Source organism: Cebus imitator, unplaced genomic scaffold (assembly GCF_001604975.1).
Source record: "Cebus imitator isolate Cc_AM_T3 unplaced genomic scaffold, Cebus_imitator-1.0 Scaffold269, whole genome shotgun sequence".
NCBI lineage: Eukaryota > Metazoa > Chordata > Mammalia > Primates > Cebidae > Cebus > Cebus imitator.
The window spans coordinates 2,667,476-2,689,255 of NW_016107584.1; the positions used below are offsets into that span (position 1 = coordinate 2,667,476).

General features: G+C 37.2%; 1 long non-coding RNA gene across 1 annotated transcript; it reads right to left on the reverse strand.

Annotated features, from left to right (window-relative positions):
* Nucleotides 1-6,891: 6,891 nt before the first annotated feature.
* Nucleotides 6,892-16,124, reverse strand: LOC119467243. The gene is made up of 3 exons (XR_005195780.1): nt 16,005-16,124; nt 12,109-12,189; nt 6,892-7,335 (listed from the first exon to the last, which is right to left on the reverse strand). It is a non-coding gene; the product is annotated as an uncharacterized LOC119467243 (long non-coding RNA).
* Nucleotides 16,125-21,780: the final 5,656 nt, after the last annotated feature.

Genomic DNA, 21,780 nt, shown 5'->3' on the forward strand with positions numbered 1-21,780 from the left:
TCCCCCCAACTGACCCCAGTGTGTAGTGCTCCCCTCCCTTTGTCCATGTGCTCTCATCGTTCTCACTCATAGGCGGGTGATAATCCTAACTTTCTAAGAGAAAAAAATTGACTGGATTATGTGCTTGCCTTGATGTCTACTAATACGGTAGTTCTTAGTCTTGGCTGCCCAGTAGATTTACCTGAAAGAGCTTTAAAACTTCCACTACTCTCTCTCCTGTCTATCTATCTAGGTTTCTTTCTTTCTTTCTCTCTCTATCTCGTTTTTTCTTTCTGCAGGACTTAGGAATCAGTATTTTTAAAGTTCCTCAGGTGATTCCAATATATAGCTAAGCTAAACTGAGGTTCTAACAGAAGCATTCTTCACCTAGAACAGTAAAGAGAATGGTGGGTAGAATTTCCAGAAACAAGTAACAAGAATTCATAATTGGGGTTTTAAATCTTTTTAAATTGTGGTGAACATTTGGATATTTAGGCAGCATACTTGAAGTAAAGTGGACTAGATACTTTCGATGTTGTTCCTTTGCTTTTCCTTCAATGTTGTCTCACAGTTTGAGTCAAACAGTTTACTTTTATAATCATAAAGTTTACTTCTATAATCATAAATCTTCATATACATAAAGGACAAAATACGTATTTCATTAGCATGTCATTCTGAATATACCATTAAAATAAGTTGTATTCTGCACTGTAACATTTCTCATGACTAACTCAGCTTAAGATCTACCTAACAGGGAACCCCATTCATGTCTTTCTTTCAGTGTGATGCCAACTGACTTCAGCCCATTTAATCATTCACAATTGTCAGGTGCTTCTGGCAAACTCTGGTTATATTTACTCATTAGAGGTAGATGGAGACTATCTGCAGACTACCATTTCTTTCCCAAACCTTGTTACCAGGAATTCTTACTCCAAATTCTGCCAATCATACCGATTTTATTAGCAAATGTATGAATATAGTTATACAATCTATGCTTTACTCTCAGAAAAGTCTCCCTCTCAGTTTCTGCAAGATTCATTACAGAAAGTTTTACTCCCACACAGACTCAGGATCAGAGCCAACACTGCAGTTTATGGAATGTGATGGAATATCCACGAGTGAACCTATAATCACAAATGACTTTAAACCTAGAAGCCTGAAGATTAGACTGGCAAGCTTAGATTAGACTGTGACTGTGCATCACAACCATAATGTGGAGTTCTTGTATGCTGATATACACACCTCAGGGTGCAGATTTTGATAAAAATATTTGAAATGCTTAATTAGATGGTTCTGGAGTGGCTTCCTGAATGGAGAACCTAAACTTCTATCACTAAGACATAGATTAAAATTAATTCACATGTACAACCTGAAGACAAATGATAATATGTGTATTTGTATCATCATGAGTAGCAACATTAAATTTTGCAAATTGATGCAATTTTGGAAATGCAGATTAGAAGAGATTCTTTGTATCCTGGTTTGGCATGACACACTCATTAAGAGCCATACTGCTGAAAATGAAAATTAATATTAATATTGAATCTATTCACTCACAGCAAATAATGTGTGTGTGTGTGCGTGTGTGTGCACATGTGTGTGTGTATTCTCCCCAAACCCAACTTGGTAAACTTTATGGAGTTTATTCACTCTGACCCAATAGACATTAACTGATTACATTAACTACTCAAATTCAACCTAGTCCCACTGAATATTCCTTATCTAAAGACTGAATTTTAAATTTAACCTCCAGTAGCTTATACATAAAACTATGAGAGAAAAATGATTACTATATACAATGAAGACATACATGTAACCAGCAAAAATAAAATATGCAAATCTATTATAGTTCTCATTTCTATAATTGACCACAAGATCATAAATCATTTCAATTGCTTCCTACTTCCACTAATTATTCTCCATTTCTTTACCCTCAGCTAGAGCCTCAGCTTTTCAGAGTTCTCTACTGAGGTAGAATTACATTTACGGAGAGTTTGAATCCTCAACCACCCTTTGACATATTTTTTGCATTAATATTCATCATTGAGCATCAAATACAGAAGCACATCAGAAAATTCACTGGGTTACAGACACAGTCCAGTGACAAACCAGTTTCTCTTTATTAATGAAGATCAAATTAAGATTAATCTCTCCAGCTAATAGAGTAATTGTTTTGTTTTGTGGGAGGGCATGGGCTGTTGGTTAGGTAGCATCAAGATCCCAAGATAACCAAGTGACTGTCTTGTCTTCCCATGTAGTAGAAACATTTTTGTATCTTTAGGTGGAAGCATTTCCCCTCTGGGAACTAAGACTGCTAAACCAGCAGAGTTCAAAGTTTCCAGGACAAAAAGCAAAAATTTTGTGAGTCGGTTATGAGGTGTAACAGTGGGATTTGCCCCTCTCCTTCTGCATCTCAATTCCCCGAGCCATACATAATGGCCGCTGATTCAAAGCATGTACTATATCCTGTAAACCCCATTCTTTTGGGGCATTTTTTCCAAGTGGCACCATAACTGAGTCTTCAGTAGTCTTATATTTTGGCAAACCCTTCACCTTTCGATTAGGTGAGCTGCTTCCAGGTGTTGAGATATGTGATAAGTTAATTTCATAGACTTAAGTACATGGCTTCTCTTCCTTGGCAAATAAATTATTTTATCGTATTCTATGCTGTGCAGAATGCCATGATGGTAGGGAAGCCATTTTTTGAGTCAATAGATAGTAGTTCTGAAAAAAGCATTATGGCAAGGGAAGGCACTCTACTGAGGACCAATCTCTGTTCCCCTCACAATGAACAAGATCTACTGTACTCATTGCTGTGCCACCAGGCTGCTGACTGGGGCCTCTTGGGTTTGTGCTATGTCTCTGGATGATTGTTGCTCACTGCTCTTGGCTGAGTTTCAATTAACCAGGTCAGCCTTGGTGAAGGCAAGTCCATCATAGCTTCCATCCCTGTCATGACAGCAACTTTGTTCATGTATCCTTGTGCAGGCACTGGGTGGCTGTTACAAGAAACCGACTGGTATGTAGTCAGCATGTCATTTTATCCACCTCATTATTAAAAGCCTCCTCTGCATTGACTGTCATTTGGTAGACCTCCTTATAGAGTACAAATATGGACCACAGTCTGTAAAAATTGTATTTTTCAACTATTTTCTAAAATTATAACTGTTTATTGGAGTAACTCAAGTCAGATTTTTGGCTACCAGAGCTAGAATTTTTCCTGTGATTTATTGTATTTCTTGCAATACTCTAGTAGGCTGCCCATCTAGTTTCTCAATTATCCACCGAAACATGGCAGAGAAATCCTGATTGCTGATATATTCCTGCTGTCCCTATGATAGGTGTGCACCTTGTCTTTGGTGATTAAGTACTGCTACTTGGCCTCTGCTACTATGGGCTCCCCTCAGCCCCCCTGAAATCAAGGAGCCCATAGCCACAGTCATACTTACCCTACAAAAGATAGCAATGACAGAACTTTTCAAGGATACAATTGTTCTCCCTACTAACACATTTTTAAATTCTAAAGGGAAGGGCATATTTTCTGGGCTCTCTCATGAAACATAATTGGGGAGTAAATGTGCAGATCACACATAACAAATCCAGTCCATCAATTCAATTCTCTCCAAAGTCTTTGAGTTCTCTTCTCCACAGCATTTCAGGGAAGGTCTGGAATCTCAGTCTTATTAAATGTAGACTACCATTGCATTCAAGTTTCTGTAAAGCTGTTAGAGCTACCCAAAACTGCAAAGCTAAAACATAAATCTTAAGTCTCTAGTAAGCGCATCGTACCAAAGAAATTCAGCCAAATCTAGGGTTGTATTTTATCACCTTTGTTCAAAGACCCTTGAAATTTTCTGCAGATTTTTGCCGATATATGTTAGAAAAGTCAAGGCCCATGTATCCCAGAACTTAAAGTATTTAAAAAAAAAAAAAAAGAAAGAAAGAAAAGTCAAGGCCTTCATAATGTAAGCCATCGCTTCCTGGGTTGTCCTGTGTTCACTGTCTCCTGTAGCTTAGTGATATATTACCCTAGCCCATAGGTCTAGTAGCAGCAGCAAGTGGTTGTGGTACGTCTTGAGGAGGATGTGGTGTCTTCTCCAAGTGAGGTTATCACAGGCTTTTCATGCAGAGGAAGGCTAGTTTCCTCAGATCTTGGAAAGCAAGCTACTTCCACGGATGAAAGAAACTCAGAATGACTTCTGTGGCCAAAATTACTGGGGTTTTTCTTTTGTTTTGCTTTTTCTGAGCTCAGCCATAAGTCCAAATTACAAGATTCAGGACCTCATTATTTTCCAATCAGTGTTCTAACATTCACATGAGAAACCTGACAAGACTGTGAATTCAACTGTTAACTATAATTCAGCACCCTGTACACTAAGTTTTATGTTTGGTTTTCAGTAATATTAGTTCTGAGCCTAATAGTGGTTAGACAAATTTTAGGGCCATTATGAAAGCTTTACAGTTCTGAAACTGTGACTTAAGCTGAGTGCTAAGGCACCTAAGATTATCTTTTTCCTTTCTTAGGTACTCAGATTCAATCAAAATTATTCACCCCATACCACAGTCCTTGAAGTTGCCATTATTATCACCCTTGTCAGCTTGACTCCAGCCTCCTGAGCACCCAAGACACTCACTGTAGTTCACATTTCATGGCAATCTACCACTGGTTATAGTATGATTGATTATGATATCCCTGCATGCCATGAATTACTAGCATCCCATTTTCTATTAGAGAAGAGCTCAGCTTTGTGCTCATGTCCAAGGGCAAAACCAAACCAGTTTCAAAACCCCATTTTTGCAAGTCTATAACCTGGGACTACTCTCCATCTCAATACCAATTCTATGTTAGTATAGAATATCAGAGTGACCAAACAAAAGGTTGACATTGCAATTGTAATTCAACAGGAAAAGTTTAACGTGAACAATTATTACCTATAGCAGGTAAGTAGCTATACAGGAGTAAAAAAAACTAAGGAATATCCTAAGCTGAAGGAGAATACCCAAGGGAAGAACAAATTTGAAAGGAGGGCCCCACTCCAAGTCTGAAGTTCAGATCTTGTTGGAGAAGATACGGTTGCAGCTGACTGGTTAGTGAAGAATTTCATTGGTGTTCCTGAGCCAGAGCAGGTTCATAATCATGGGGCAAGCAAGAAATACTCATCCAGGATACAGACTGGCCAAGTCTGGTGGGTAGTATGTGGATGGAGTTAGAGCATGGGGAGCTCATTGACCTGCATGATGATGTGAGGCCTGCAGTATAGTATACATTGTCTGACTCATGAGGGCCATGAGAAACAACCTCCTGGGGTGTAGGTGAGCTGAAGAAGGGGAGCATTGGAGTATCAGGAGTTCACTTATTGAGCGGGTAGCATGAAGCCTGGAGAACACAGTGTTGACCTTGGAAAGACCTCAAAAGCAGACTACCAGGCTAGGGCTGAGATTTCAAACTCACCTCAAGCACACAATTGGGCATAGCACTCCTGGCTGTCTCCATCCAACATGCCACTGCCAGCCATGCAGTGAGAAAAAACACAAATGGAACCAAGAAGAGGAAGAGTCCCATCCTCCTTCACTGTCCCTCCACTGCCCTCTTCTGACAAAGCTTAATACCATGCCCACAGCAAAAGAAAAATGCTTAAAGGGTAACGCTCCATTATTGCAAAGCAGGTAACAAAGGATGACTTTGGAGCTGAGAAGTAATACATTAATGAGTGGCACAGTTAGTCATAGACAGTTGTGCTGAAAATAAGAAAAATGTTTATAATTGTTTAGTGCAAAAGAATACCTAAAAACTAGTCCAAAAATATTAAATCAAGAATCCTCTCAAATTTTCAAACTAAGCTATTTGCAAAATTCTGCTTGTAAAAAAAAAAAAATCAGCTGATGAAATAGACATTCAGGCAAATTTCCTTTGTTCTTTGTTAGAGGAAAATTGTCTACATTTCAAAATACTTCAATAGCTTTCTAATTTTTGTACTGTGACATTACATTCAGTCAAACCTGAAGGGTTTTTTGTTTTTGTTTTGGGGTGTGACTGTATAAATCTGCGCAGTTCACACAGAGAAGAAAGAAGTCTTCATCAAAGACAAGAAAACCTTTCATTACATGCTAATTACCTAATTACCAGTGTGATCTGCTCACTTGCTGACCCGTCACCCTAGGACACATGTATCAATATATCAATTGCCCCTCAAATTTATGTTTATAATGAAATACATTTCACAAATTAGTGGGAAATGTTAGTTCTATGACTAGATGGTGAAGGAGATATTTTGGGGAAAGGAGAAAGCTTTCTCCTACTCTTCTATTTTACTAATGGATGAGATGAATTTGAGAGTCATATAGAATTGGGCTCTGACACAGGCTGGGAGGCATGACTAGCTAAGAGACCAGTGCAATTATTCCAGTTTTTTTTTTTTTTTTTCAAGACATTTCCCTTAGGGAATACACTACTATGCACATTTGGTCTTTATCAAATGCTTCTTAAACACTTTAAATGGCTAAAATTTTAAGAAAATTTTAGAAATAAAAAAAAGTTCTTGTGAGAAATAAGTTTATCACAGATGCAAAACAATACTATCATATCAGTTATAAGAGCTATCATGTATATCGTGCCCTTTAGTCCTGAACATCCCCTAGTAACAGAAGTGTTATTATTCCAATTTAGAGATGACAAAACTGAGATCGAGGCAGGTTAAATGACTTATCCAAGTGAGCAGGTGCAGGACTCAGTCATAAAGCCAGGTTTTCTTTCTTTGAGGTTAATATTTTTTCTATTCTCTTTTTGTTGTTTTGTTGTTGGTGGTGGTGATGGTGGTGGGTTTTTTTAATTTTGTGATTTCTAACTGTTATTTGAAGTTCAGGGGTACATAAGCAGGATTGTGCTGTTTTGTTACATAGACAAACATGTGCCATGGTGGTTTGCTGCACAGATCATCCTATCACCCAGGTATATTTTTTGCCTCTCAATAACAATGAATCTTCCTAAAACTTCATCACCTTAATAAAATCTTTCTAGAGTCTACACAAGGAAACCAAATCAATGATGGAGGATACTGGAACAAATGAGACCTATGGTAGGAGAGGGGTTTACAGTTATTTAGGTTAATTGATTGCCTATTTTGCCCAACATACTGTAACAGCTCTTTCTTTCTTTTTTCTTTTTCTTTTCTTTCTTTCTTTGGGGAGCTGGAAAAAATCTAAATACACAATATCCAAAAATACAATTTCTCTCACAATATTTATGGCCTCTTTTCTTCTGTGTAGTTTTCTAATTGTAACAGGGTCAGCTTCAATTTGCCATATGGAAACTTAATTGAAAATGAGTAGATAATTCAGTCCACTAAAAGGTCAATCCTGTAAGAAGAGAAAAATAGGTTAATAATTTAGCATCATATAAGATTTATTGCCTTTCTTATTTTCTACACATTTATACTAGGCTTTCATAAGTACTGGCTGTGACTTTGAGAACTGCAAAAATCTTGCCTTTAAGCTGCTCTATAAACCACTGAAGAAGTCTGAGACTATCTGCTTTTCTTATAGGAAAATGTTAATTAAATTTGATGATGGCATTATTAAGAATAATATTAGTTGAAAAAATGCATTATTATGCATGACCCTAATATATAAAAGAAGTATTAATGAAGACTAGTGTTTTTGTGAGTTCCTCACTTTTTTAGTTGTATAATATTGGGTAAAAAAAACTTCTTATCAAATCCTGTGATTTATGAATTTTAACAAACATGTTTCCAGCAATAGACACCTTAAAAGCAAAAATTGGAGACCCCGTGTGTTGAATGCCCCCTCCTTACCCTCTCATCCCCTCAGATAATCCCTGGAGAGTTGTTACACACACACACACACACACACACACACACACGCACACACCCCTCCAAACGGGCTTCAGGTTTCACATATATTGTGCCCTTTAGCCTCCCAGTAACAGAAGTCTTATTATTCCTATTTTAGAGATGACAAAACTGAGGCCCAGGCAGGTTAAATGACTTACCCAAGTTAGTAGGTGCAGAACTCAGAAATCCAGATTTACTTCCTTTGAGGTTAATATGTATATATTTTTGTGTCTTTTCTTGTTGTTTTGTTGTTGCTGGTGGTGGTGGTGGGTTTTTTGTTTTTTGTTTTTTTCCTAACTTCTAAGTTCAGGGGTGTATAAGCAGGCTCTTCAAGAAACAGCTCTAAAATCATGAAGTGGTTCAGATGTGGAAAGGTGCTGGGATGTGAAAGCCTGAAAATCAGTTTTGGTTTTTTTTACAGGTAGAAAGAAGCTCAGGGCACAGATCAAATGCCTAAAATGCCAATCCTTGGACTACACTGCAGGGACTCCATCATAGTGTACTTTACTCTCTAGGGGCACAAGGTTACTTTAATATTTTCAAAAGTAGCTCACTTTAAGAAGACATTGCAGAGTCACCTTTCCTGAAGAATGAAACATGTTAATTAGATGCCCATCAGCTCAGGGCCAGAAAATAGCTATCAGCTCTTCAGAACTTGCTTCCTCTCCTGTGTCAACAGCCTTCTCTATCTCACCTGCTTTGATGTAGATGCAATTTAGATGAGGCTTCAAAGTAATTGTTCACTAAAGAATCTTATTATTTTGATTGGGAGATGCATCAACCAGACTTATAACTCGTTTGTAGCAGTCAACTTATTAAAGATAATGTGCTGACAATAAGTCACATCCATTTAAGGTAGAAGATTTGATGAGTTGTGATGGTTTGAACAACCACCATTGTCATGAGGCAGAGCACTTCCATCAGCCCCAAAAGACTCCTTGGACTCCTTCGTACATCATTCTTCCATTTGCTCACAGTCCCTGACAAAGCTTGGTCTACTCTTTGTCAGTACAGATTAGTTTGCATGTTCTAGACTTTCATACACTCTGAAGTCTTTCGGTCTAGTTTTTTTTTTTTTTTTTTTTTCCATCCAGGTTGACAGTTGTTAGTTAGTTCTGCTTTTCCCTCAGAGAAGTATTTCATTGTTGTATGGAGGGTACCACATCTGGTTTATCAATTCAATTGTTAATGGGCACTTGGCTTGCTTATCGTTTGGGGCCATTACTAATAAAGCACCTAAACATTCATGTACTAGTGTTTGTCTGAACAAGTGGTTCATTACTCTCCTGTAAACATCTAGGGGTAGAATGACAGGGTTGTATGGTAGATGTATGCTTATCACATTAAAAAAAAAACTGTCAAATATTTTCCAACATGGTTTACCATTTTGTATTCTCATCAGTGGTATATGAGAATTCCACATTTTTATCAGCACATGGTATTGTCAATCTTTTTAATTTTAACAAGTCTAATAGATATCAGTTTCTTATGATGGTTTTAATTATTATTTCCTCAATTACTAATGATGTTAAGCATCTTCCTGCTGGATATTTATACCTCTCATTTTTTGATGTGTCTGTTCAACTCTTTAACTGAGTTGGATGTCTTCTTATTATTAACTTGTAAGAGTTCTTTGTAAACTTATGATACAACTACCTATTTTAGGTGTATATTTTGTGAATCTTTCTCTCTCCGAGTCCTTGCCATTTACACGATGGAACCACTAATGGTTCTTATAACACATTTTGGAGAAAGACTATGTCGATGGCAAAGTGAAAAAAAAAAAAAAAAGCTAACAATACGTTATTCCAAACTTAAACTTCAAAAGATGCATTGTTCACTTATTAGTGGTGATTGTCTTCTCCTCAGCCCAGGCTGTAACCATGTACTTCACTGCCTTATTTTCTCTGAAAAGAAGTACATTAAAGTTAATGTACCGGGCTTTTCTTGACACAGATATCCCTGCTGTTTTAATATCTACTAATACACACACTCATGTGCACACACGCACACACACACACACACACAGAGCAATTAAATGACCCCAATGCCATAATTGCCTGTTAAGTATTTGTCTTCTTATATCAATCGATCTTTTTCCAGATGTGGATATATCTGCTTAATAATAGTGTTATTATTAGCCCACAAAGCACCCCTGAACATTTATTAGAAAAACAAAGTAGACTCAGCTCATCCCCAGCTTGAGATGCTAAGCATCCAGCTGAACCCAGAAGAGATTTTACACCCAACTGATACAGCCCTGAAAATGGAGTTTTCCACTGGTAATGCTGAGAGACCCTTGAGTATAGAACCAGGCACTGGGATGATAAACATCTGACATTTTCATTTGCAAGTATTCATGTTTCATTTTAGATAATGTTCCCCCTATTTACTTCTTCAGCAGCAATGCATCAAATATCCTACAGTGTAATCCTTCTCTCAGCACTTATCAATGAACTATGAAATAGTATTAAATAGAATTAATTAGAAGTTTTAATGAATCATGTCTGTCCTCATTTGTTATACAATGTAATTTTCAAGGAGTGATTAATTACAAGTTACAGATGAGTGAATGGTTAATGTAGTTTGTTAACCTTACTAAGAAATGACTGTACACAGCAAGCTGCTTCTCCTCTGTTTATTAGCACGTGGTTATGTACCACCATCAGTTTAAGTGAATGAAAAGGTTTTATTAACTTTCCAATTAATGTGCACCATAAGCTGACAATTTACTCCCTTATTTTCTTTCCTGGGCATCATGTGAACACTGTTGGGACTCAAAGATAGAATTTAGCCGTCTTCATTTTGGTGTGTTTCTATATAGCTATTAGTTTGCAGCTATGATGTCCACCTGTGCTGCAGAATTATTTTAAGTAGATCCCATTTAATACAAGGTGGCTTGTTTGAAATGAATCTCCCTGAATATTTCCTTGAAGAATATACCAATTTACCACATCATTACTGTCATTATCTAAAAAGTGGCAGCTGGCTGCCCTTCATTTTCAATTTTCTTACATATACCTTTCAGAAGCCAAATAATGCCCATGCTGACAAAATCTAGTGGCTAAATGCAAAGTCATTCTGTGGACAGAAAGTTGAAATGGGAGTATGGGAGTTCTAAAACCCCTTTTTGCCTCACCAACAGACACACAAAAGACCATGGAATCCTTGGGGATGAGTTACCATCTTACAACAAATTAGTCTCTGCTCCCTCCTTTTACAAAGACGAATTACTTTGGTTCTTGGAGGTGCACATTTTTGCTGTGCAAAGCAGAAACTGAGTTTTCTGAAGCTAGATAGCTCTGTGGGGGTCCAGCTAACCTGAGTAGAAAAAATAGCCGTACTTATATTGTATGATACATAGCAATTTTTAATTTTTTACAGATATTGTCTCAATATATCTGTGTAAAACTCCCATGAGTGAAGAAACTATTATTATAAAATGGTATCTGACTTATTCAGGCTCCACCAGCAGTGAATGCTTAGACAAGCAAAACATCCATTAATGCAACAGATATTTATTGAGTGCAGCTGTGGTCTGTTTGCGTTCCTCTACCCCAAATTCATGTTAAACCCTAATCAAGGTGATGATATTAAAAAGTGGGGCCTTTGGGAGGTGATTAGGTCATAAAGATAGAGAGAGAAATTTGTGCTTTTATTTAAAAAACCCTAGAGAACCAGCCAGTCATTCCAACTATATGAGGACACAGTGAGAAGATGCCATCTGTGAAGCAAAGAGAGATCTCTCACCAACAGTGAATCTGCTGTTGCCTTGATCTTGGACTTTCCAACTTCCAGGAGGGTGAGAAATAAATTTCCATGGTCTCTAAATTACCCAGTCTAAGGTATGTTGTTATAGCAGCTCAAATGAACTGCAACAAGCAGATAATATGAGGCATCTCTATTTTGCAGGGAACTGACGTTAGAGTCTGGATATATTCGTCCATTTTTATGCTGCTGATAAAGACATATCTGAGACTGGGCAATTTACAAAAGAAAGAGGCTTGTTGGACTTACAGTTCTACATGGCGGGGGAGGCCTCACAATCATGGTGGAAGGTAAAAGGTATGTCTCACATGGCAGCAGACAAGAGAAGAAAGCTTGTACAGGAAAACTTCCCTTTTTAAACCCATTAGATCTCATGTGACTTATTCACTATCACGAGAACAATAGGGGAATGACCCACCCCCATTACTCAGTTACCTCCCACTGGGTCCCTCCCACAACACGCAGGAATTCAAGATGAGATTTGGGTGGGGACATAGTCAAACCACTTCACCAGATGAGACAAAGTCCTTTCCGTCATGACCCTTAGATTTCAGCAGGGGAAATGGTAAATGAATAGAGACAGTGATAAGTCCTGTAAAGAAAATAAAAAAGAAAGAGGTTACAGAGAAACTGGAGCTGAAGGATGTTATTTTAGACAAGGTGGTCAGAGAAAGCATCTTTGCTTTTTTTGACAAAGAGAAAGAGATGTCATATCATATCAACTAACTGATGAAAAGCAGTCAGTTATGTAAAGAGGACATTCCAGGCAGAGAGAACAACAACAAAATGCAAAGATCATAGCCTTTGGTGTGTTTAAGAAAGTGCAAGAGATTGATGTAGCTGGAGAGGAATGAAGTTGAAGAGATAGGCAAGGACGAGATTGTGTAGTTCCTTCTGAGGTCCTGGAAAAGACTTTTAATTTAAACTCAAGAGATAATGGATGCTGACAGGGATTTTCCAATCCAATTCTGCTCAGAACTTTGAGGACATAAGAAGTGGAAGATAATGTGCTAGAACATCAAGTTGTATTTTAGTTCTCAATTCTCATTATAAGGAAGAAAAGCAGAGAAAAGAAAAGAGTTTCCCCTAGAGCCTAGAATTTGAAGCTATTAATATAAAAGTATACTTATAATGTACTGACTTCATTAGGGGACTCATCTTACAGACAAGCAATGCTCTTTAAAGTCAAGGGCTATGTCTTACGTACATTGTGTTCTGTACTGCACACAAATCAATGTCTTACATTTCCAATCAGTGCTTTGTGAAATGCACTGAATGGCCTGATATCTGCTGCTCTGTCCAACCCAAGTCTGCAAAATCCTGATAGGAGATGCCATGGTATTTGAAATCGCTGTAACAGAACAGAAGGACCCAGAAAGCAGCCCTCACAAGCACTTGGCTTCACAGAGCATGTGCTATAGATCCAGGCATCCAATTTGTCTATAGTGGGGTATTGCTAATCCCTGAGGAAAGTGTGTAATAATGCAGTTATTTCTGCAATGCATTTTCTTTGTTTAAATCTACATTTTCCCTCGTACTTCTCCAAAAAAAACTGTAAGGGATCACTTATATTAATCCTCTAGATTGCTAAGGAAAATCCATTTCTACTTCTCTAATCAGACTCTGAGAGGTGACAAACTCAGATTAGCGAGCAACATCAGTTTTTGACACAAGAGTTGGATTTTACCCAGGAATCTCAACTATAAGCTCCTAAGAGAGAAACTTTTTTATTAAGGATTTTTTTAATGATCCATATCAAAGTGCATGCCAGTAATGACAAAAGCAAATTTGTTCTAGAATGCTGCATGAAATAATGGTGTCATCTGAAATGCTAATGAATCTTCACTGACTTCACCATGGCCCAATTTGACAGGAAGGTGGGAGTCCCAGCGAATGAGTCACTGGAAATACAGAAGCACAAGTGGTAACAGTTATTTATTGTTCATATGACTCGGCACATTAAAAAATGTTGTAAATCCTTGTTATATATATCACTTGCAAATTCACAGACTGAGAAGGGAAAAAGAAAATTGTCCACAAGATGTTGGAACTGGGATAATTTTTCCATTTTTCTATCTTTATAATACATCAATCTGCATGTCCAATGTGACAGCCTTAACCATATGTGGCTAATGTCCATTTTGTGTTGCTATAAAGGAATACCTGAGGCAGGGTAATATACAATGAAAAGAGGCTTATTTGGCTCACAGGTCTGCAGGCTGTACAAGCATGGTGCCAGTATCTGCTGGGCTTCTGTTAGGGTCTCATGAAGCTTTTACTGGTGGCAGAAGGAAAGAAGAGCCAGCGTGTCACATGGTGAGAGGGAGAGCAAGTGAGAAAGAGGGGAGGAGGTGCCAAGCTTGTTTTAGCAATCAGTTCTCTCAGAAACAATAGAGTGAGAATTCACACATTACCGTGGGGAGGGTACAAAACTTCATGAGAAATCCACCCCCATGACACAAACACCTCTCAATAGGTCCCACCTCCAACAATGGGGATCACATTTCAACATGAGATTTGGAGGGGACAAGTATCCAACCCATATCAGCTAAATGAGCACTTCACTGTGACTGGTCGAATGGAGAAACAAAATTTTAATTGTATTTAATTTCATTAATTTAAATCTAACAACAAATGCCCAGTTCCATGATTGTAAAACTGACAGTATGTTTGGAACAGCTTGGTTATGTGAATCTACTTTTTTCCACCATTCAACGGACACTTATTGAGACCTATTTTGTGTCTGACTACTAAGCCTTCCATTTACTAATTCAAGCAAGATTTAATCTCTGCCTTGGAATTGCTTAGCGCCTAGAGGAAGACAGAGAGAGAAACAAATGATTACACAGAGATTACATGCAGTTTGTGAACACAGGCTATGAAACAAGGTTCTGGACTTGGTTTTGAGGCGTTTACATAGTAGCTGACAAGACTTAAAGGGAAGAAAGAATTTTCAAAATCAAAAGACATTATGCAAACTCTAGATCATATCAAACATTATTAAGTTTCTCAGAAGTTATAATGTAAGAATGGAAGTTTGAGGAGAAAATTCACTGGTCAGTTCATAATTTAATTTTTAAGAGACCTTATATTTTAGAACAGTTTTTAGGTTCACAGCAAAATGGAGTAAAAAGTACAAAAGTTCACCCTCTGCCTCCACAGCCTCCCCCAATCAATATCCCCTGCAGTGGAGTGGTACTTTTGTTAGAATTGATGAGCCTACACTGACATATCAATCAACGTTTATAGTTTGCGTTAAGGTTCACTCTTAATGTTGAACATTCTATGGGTTTGGACAAATGTATAATGACACATAGTCACCATTATAGTATCATACTGTAGTTAAATATGTAGAATCGTGTCTCTGCCCTAAAAATCCTCCATGCTCTGCCTATTCATCCCTCTGTCTCCCCAATCTTTGATCTTTTTACTTTCTCTATATAAATCTACTTTTTCAACTGTATCTTTTATGAAATGTAAAAACAGATGAAGTAGTTATGATGAACACTTAGCATTTAGTTTGATATTTGTTTTAAGTGTAATTACAGATCAGATTTTGAAGACAGTGGGGAAAAATGTAAAATGTCTCAGTAATTTTTCACTTTGATTACATGCTGAAATGATAACAGTTTGGCTATATTAAGTGAAATAAAACATGTCCTTAAAATTAATTTTATCTATTTACTTTTACTTTTTTAATGTGACTATAAAAATTTTAAATTATATATGTGGATTACATTATATTATTGAACAGTGTTACTTTAGAGTTATGATAACTAAACTCCAGAAATATCATTAACAGGAAGATCAATCATTTTGCAGACGTTACGAATAAACTGCCTTCCACTCTATTGCATTAAGTTAATATTAGATAGAATTTAAGAAATTTGCCTGAGTAAATACAATTAACTACTGGCTAACATTAAATCATCATAGGTTGATGTGTGGATTCAGTACAGCAACATAGGGAAATTCAATATTTTAAGTGTACATCTGTAATGTAAGTCCCCATTTTTAATGTGATAACCATGGACCTTATAATCAGAAACCCCATTTTGCCCATAAACATCACCCCTCATATTGTCCCCAGTATTTTGGTGTTCCATCTTCCTACATATGGGTCCTCAATCTAATACAAATGCCACAGTTTTGCCCCAAAAATGAAAGTAGGCAGATATGAACTAGTTTATTTTTATCCTGAGCTGACAGCATTTTCTCTTCTTTCTACCTTGTCAAATATTAAATATGAAATCAGAAGGGAGGAGGGAGGAGAAGACACTGTAAAGGGTTTTTAGAGAGCAAACAAGTGGGAGGTTATACACCTGCACTCTCTTCCTTCCTCAGTTCTTAGATTCACTGATGCTTCAAGGGGGAAATAACACTTAAAAGTGTTGTATTGGTACTCACGCTCAATCCATAACTCTCCTCTCATCTGTGCTTCTACAGTGCTGGGGACTGGAAGGAGAGGCAGTAATGGAGACTCTAAAAGTGATCTTTTCATGCTTACTCAGCTCTCTCCCAGTTCCTGTATCCTGCATGTGACATGCAGAAGGACATGAGGAAGCTTTGACTGAATTCTGAACAGCACATTATTATTCTGCTCCAACACACGCTCTTAGACCAGCTTTGTTTTGGCCTCCACGTCAGATGATTTTCATGAGATATTTGAAGTAATCCATAACAAAATAGCAAACCTATTTCTAGATGGGTACAGAGGTTTGTCTGCCCACAAAAGGAGAGCTAAGACATGTACCCACGGTATTTGTAAGTGCTGAGAGGGATATCTGACATGTACCACTTAGCATCATTTATCTACCACCTCCTTTCCTATTTGAATGGAAAGATGGCATGATTTTCTTTAACTTGCAAGTCCTATTTTTAAGAAATTAAATAACGGAAGAATCGTGACGAGCGCTTGAAAGATGAAGTCAATGCAGCTCTGTTGTAAAGTTCCGTTAAGATGTGGGGTCACTTCCTGGTCCTCCAATGCACCATGATAGTTCTCGCTTTATGAGATGGCTCCTTGTCCAGGATACTCTTCCCATCTCATGCTTACAGCTCCTCCTCTAACTCGTCTTCATCCTTCAAGTCTAAGTTTAAATACCATTTTCTCAGCGAGGCTAAATATAGAATAATATAAACTTAAAATTAAAATAATGATTGAAACTCTAATTTCTTAAATCTAGTGAAAGCAGTAATGCTGAGAGACAGTGATAAAGCGTTGAGTCATCTATAAGTACCCCGATCTCCAGGGTAACTAGAGGTACCCTTCTAGTGTGCCTGAAGACACATTTGCAGATTTGCCTGTACTTCTTCATAGCATACAACACGATTGTAATAACCTGTTCAACACTTGTCTCACTAGATAGACTATAGGTAAAAAAGCAAAGAGACTGTCAAGTCAGAACAAAAATAGGCTCTGTGAGGGAAAATATTGATCAGGACTACTATTCCCAATGCCTAGCATAGTACTTAGGTACTGAATAAAGATTTATTGAGTAAATGAATAAATAAATGCAAGAATGGAGAAATTATGTGTCATGTTCATCAGTAAGGTTTTACTGAAAAGGACATGTTGGGAAACAGACCACATACCATGTATATATGGAAAGATAGAAATCAGTAAATAGGGTATCTCATTCACTTTTCAATATAAAGCACTTCGGTATCAAAAGTCTGAACTTGTTATTTAACCAGCTGTTAGATATGGTATTGTGAGCTTTATCATTATCTATATAGCAGGAAGTAATTTTAAAATTCCAAAGTTAATAAATCAATCATCTGTATGTGTGTATAAGTAGGATGTACTATTACAATTAGAAAAAAAAAGAAGCAGGCTGGGCATGGTGGGAGTGTCTTAGCAGGCTAATGCATTATAAATACTACATAATGAGCAGTGGGTATTACCAGAGATCGTTTTAATTGCCATCTTGGTTTTGTTGGGTTGTTGGCTGACTTCTTGACCATATCTCATTTTATCAGAGGGAATTTTGTGGCCTGTAACTTGTGAAACCAGTAATGCTGACTTCCTATCTTATCCTGTGACTAAAAATGCCTAACTCCCTGGGAACATAGCCAAGCAGGTCTCAACTTCATTTTAATCAGCCCCTATTCAAGATGGAGTTGCTTTGGTTGGATCACCTCTGACAAAATGAGCCTTGTTTCTAATTTAATTTTCATTTATCTTTCACACTCTCTAACTCTCTAAACAGCCCATTATTGTAAACAACCTCACAGCTTTGGGTATTGTCCTAGTTTCTAATTAAGTGAATATCTTAAGAATGTATCATGAAGATACAAGAATTAACCAATAATCCCCCATAAAGAAACAGCCTTAAGCATATTGGTGTTCTCACCCAACACCATGACTATGATTCCCTTTAAATATCCAAGGAGTCTACATGATAATCCAATGCAATAATAACAAAAATAATAATGTTACAGAATTTTTAATGCTATCTCAATAGTTATCCATAAAATGTCATACTGTATAATACTATAAAGTCAAAATTAAAATAATGATTGACATTTTTTTCACTTTTTAAAACTCATAAGAACAGGAAGACGCTGGGAGAAAGTAATAAAGTTTAAATATCTATAAATTCAATGAAAAGTCTGAGTGATCAGGCTATTTGTTGCTTGTCAGAATCATAGTATCATATAATCAGATAATCCCAGAGTTGAAAAGAGCAGAAATGAGTCATTTTTTCCAATTTCTCATCCAGTGCTTCTCAGCTTTTTGCCAAAAGTTACCAACAAATAATCATCCTGCCTGGGTTAAATACTCTTTCCCAATGAGATTCACAGTGACTCTGAAATGTCCTAACTTTCAGAAAATTTTCCTTTGTATTGAGACAAAACTATGTGTAACTTTCATGGGTTGGTATAACCCATTAGAACTACCCAGAATAAAGCCAATCCTCATTTCCTATTAGAGACTTTCTAACATTTGAAGACTTCTTTTGTTCTTCTGAGTCTTCTCCTTCCTCTTTACTCAGTAAGGTTGCAGATATCCTCCAGTAAGGAAATTCGCCTTTAGAAACCACATCCTCCTATCCATAGTCTCATAAGTACTGTGTTATTTATGTTTTCAAGAATGTCTATTACTTTGGGTTACATTTTAAAAATATAGGAAGAGCTGGAATATCAGACATAGAGAACCTTGTCATAGAAGGAAGCCTAAGAAAAAGAAATCTAAACATTTGTGTTTGGAAGGAAATCCCTAAATGAGGTGATGGCTTCCAAGATTAAGAGCTTGGAACAAATCCAAGGAAACCTACCCTTCCTCTATCTACACTAAGTTGCCTGGAGAAGGAAGTTAATTTTTAAGTCCCACTGCTTAGAAGCTCTGAATTACCTTCTAGAGCTATGATTACAAGACCTAAGCAGCAGAAGACTGAGCAGATGGGAATTGTGCATACTTAAAAAAAAAATCTTTGTCATTTTAATAGCTTATTTTTTGTTCCCCCTATTGCATGACTTAGTTCTGAAGCACCACTTAGTCTTGCTCATTTTTATTCTACATGAATTCAATTGTTGACCTTCCATGACTATTTCCCCAGGCTTTGAATTGCAATGACCCTGTCAGCAACATCACCTTTGCCACCTGTCTGACTGACACTTTTACATATGCACTGGGCCAGTGGTCTTATTAATAAGTTCTCCTCCCATTATTTCATTAATAACGCGCCTTCATTAAACTACTCTCCTCATTTCAAGAAAAAGAGGTTTCTCATGGGGAAAAGAACAATATTTTGAGTGCTCATAGAAAACTGACTCAGTTTTAAAACTCCATGCAAATTAATTTTTTTTTACTCAGCTCATATCATTATTTTTACCCTGAAGATAATCAGTTTGAAAACTGTCAAAATCTTTGCTTTCCCAGCTTCTAATTTTCAGAAACAATGGTCTTCCAGTGAGGACATTTTAAAGCAAAGGATTCAAATTTAGAGTCTTGTCATTTTAAAGAATGCAGAGCATTGTATGGAAAAGTCAGTTTATTCCTTGGACTTCTATTTCTCATTTTGTTGAAAGCATTTCAGATGTCTTCTCAGAACTGAAAGCATACGGGGACTATTCAAATGTAAGAAAAAATTCATGAGCACTCACAGAAACCTTGGGCTAAACCAAAAGTGGGACTCAAATTGAAAAGTGACATTGATGTCTTTCTTCAAATGACTAAATTAAGCTCTAAAATTTTATTATTCCCAAGTCATCATCTATGTTCACATCCATTTTATTACAGCCATATTCTAGGTAATTATCAAATTCCAATTTGGTTTGATTTTTAAGGTGGAGGGGGGCTAATATAAAATTTCAACCTAATGGAAAGTACTTGGGAAAAGTGGAGCTATCTTTGTCTAGATTGTATTGGTAAAGCGAAAAGTACAGAGCTTTAAAAACTACTACACAAGTCATGTGACTGTTGGCAGCACTGATATCATCAATAAAGACATTACAACTCTTACGTCTCAGAATGTGGCTCAAATCGCCTGCACCTGTCTCTCTGGGGAAGCTTGTTAAAAATCCAGATTCCTAGGTCCACCTCAGCTACACCTGAGAAGGAATCCATTCAAAACAAACCAAAAACTTTCAGATGTGTGACACATGCAAAATTTTGCCGTGAAATCCCAGTCTTACAAGTCCCTTTATGAGTTGGTCATCTACTAAATCTCTTTTTACATTTTATTTCCAATATTTCAGGAAATGATCTATCCCCATTTCCTTCACACACCTATCTCAAAGTCCCCCCACAGGTTGCTCTGCAGATGATAATGCAGATGTCAGTGACTTCGCTAAAAAGATCTCAGAATGCGTTTTATCAAAAGGCATACTCTCTGGGTTTTAGAAAGGGGTTTTATTTCAGGCAGTGGGAAGTCATACAGTGTAATTTCTGACCCGCATTAGCATCACAAAGTCCAGGTTCTATTTCTTCCTACCCTCATCTTTGGCACTTTCAAGTGTTTTTCACTTACTTTGCAATCTGCAATCTACCCTCTCTCCATTGCATCTTATTGTTTGCCCCTTGCTGTTTCTTGAAAATGAAAAGAACAATTGTTGATTGAAGTAATAAAGTTCCCGTAAAATGGGGACTTACTGACTGGTTCTCTCCATTAACATTATAATTCTGACTTGTGATTCAGCACTACTGCTTAAGAGTCTCTTCTATCAGTTTCTAGGATAGCACAATTCAGCATTTGAATTCTCAGGAATTCATAAATTACCCAGAAGAACTTAACATATGTAGATCTGAACAGTGTCTGAAACTGCGCTTTTGCAGGCTGATCAAAAAAGCTAAGTCCAGTGACTTCCCCAAGCCTGGGTCAACCTACTTTGCAACTCAAAGTCTGCTTGGCATACAGTCAGTCAAGTCAGGATTTGAAAGCTATCCGTTTGCTCAGAAATGTCCATTTTTTTAGTAAGCCTGCCCATAGCCCTGGCATCAACTTGGAATTCGAATATTAATGCAATTTATTCAGGCTCTTATTATATAGCAAGTAAAAAGAGAAGATGGCACAGAAAACTCCATGTGTTAGTATGTTATCAGATTAGCTTGTTGTCACCTTGTGATAAAGAGGACAAGAGGCAGAGGACTTCACAATTTTAACAAGGTACCAAGGTGCAGAACATTAGTTGATGAATTCCTTGAAGAAGTGAACACAGCTGGCATATCATTCGTATTTAGTATTTGTGGAACCATACTTGGTGGGAAAGCACCAAGAGGCAAGCAAAATATTTGACGTGCTTACTTCTTACCTTGGCTTCTGTCACTAGAACTCAGTAACCTTGGCCTAAACTTATTGCTTGTTTACGTTTTATTATCCTGACATTTCTTCCTCTGTGTGTGAGTTTAAATTTCCAAAAGTTTTGTTTCTGATCATCTTAACCTGGAGATAAGGAATAAAAGAACAGATGCTAGCCTGTGTGTGCTTGTGACAGTGTAAGGTGGGGAAATTCTAGACATATTATTTATAATCATCTCTCTTTGAAAAAAAGGAAAAATTATTCATACTATGCTGAGGTTTAGACTGAATATGTTGTGATTTAGTATGTGTGGTACTTCATAGAGGCAGCAGTGACAAAGCCTGGGCTTTTAGTGTAATGGCCACCTGAATAACGTACATTGTACTCATTAAGTAATTTTTCATCCCGTATCCGCCTCCCACTCTCCTACCCTTCAGAG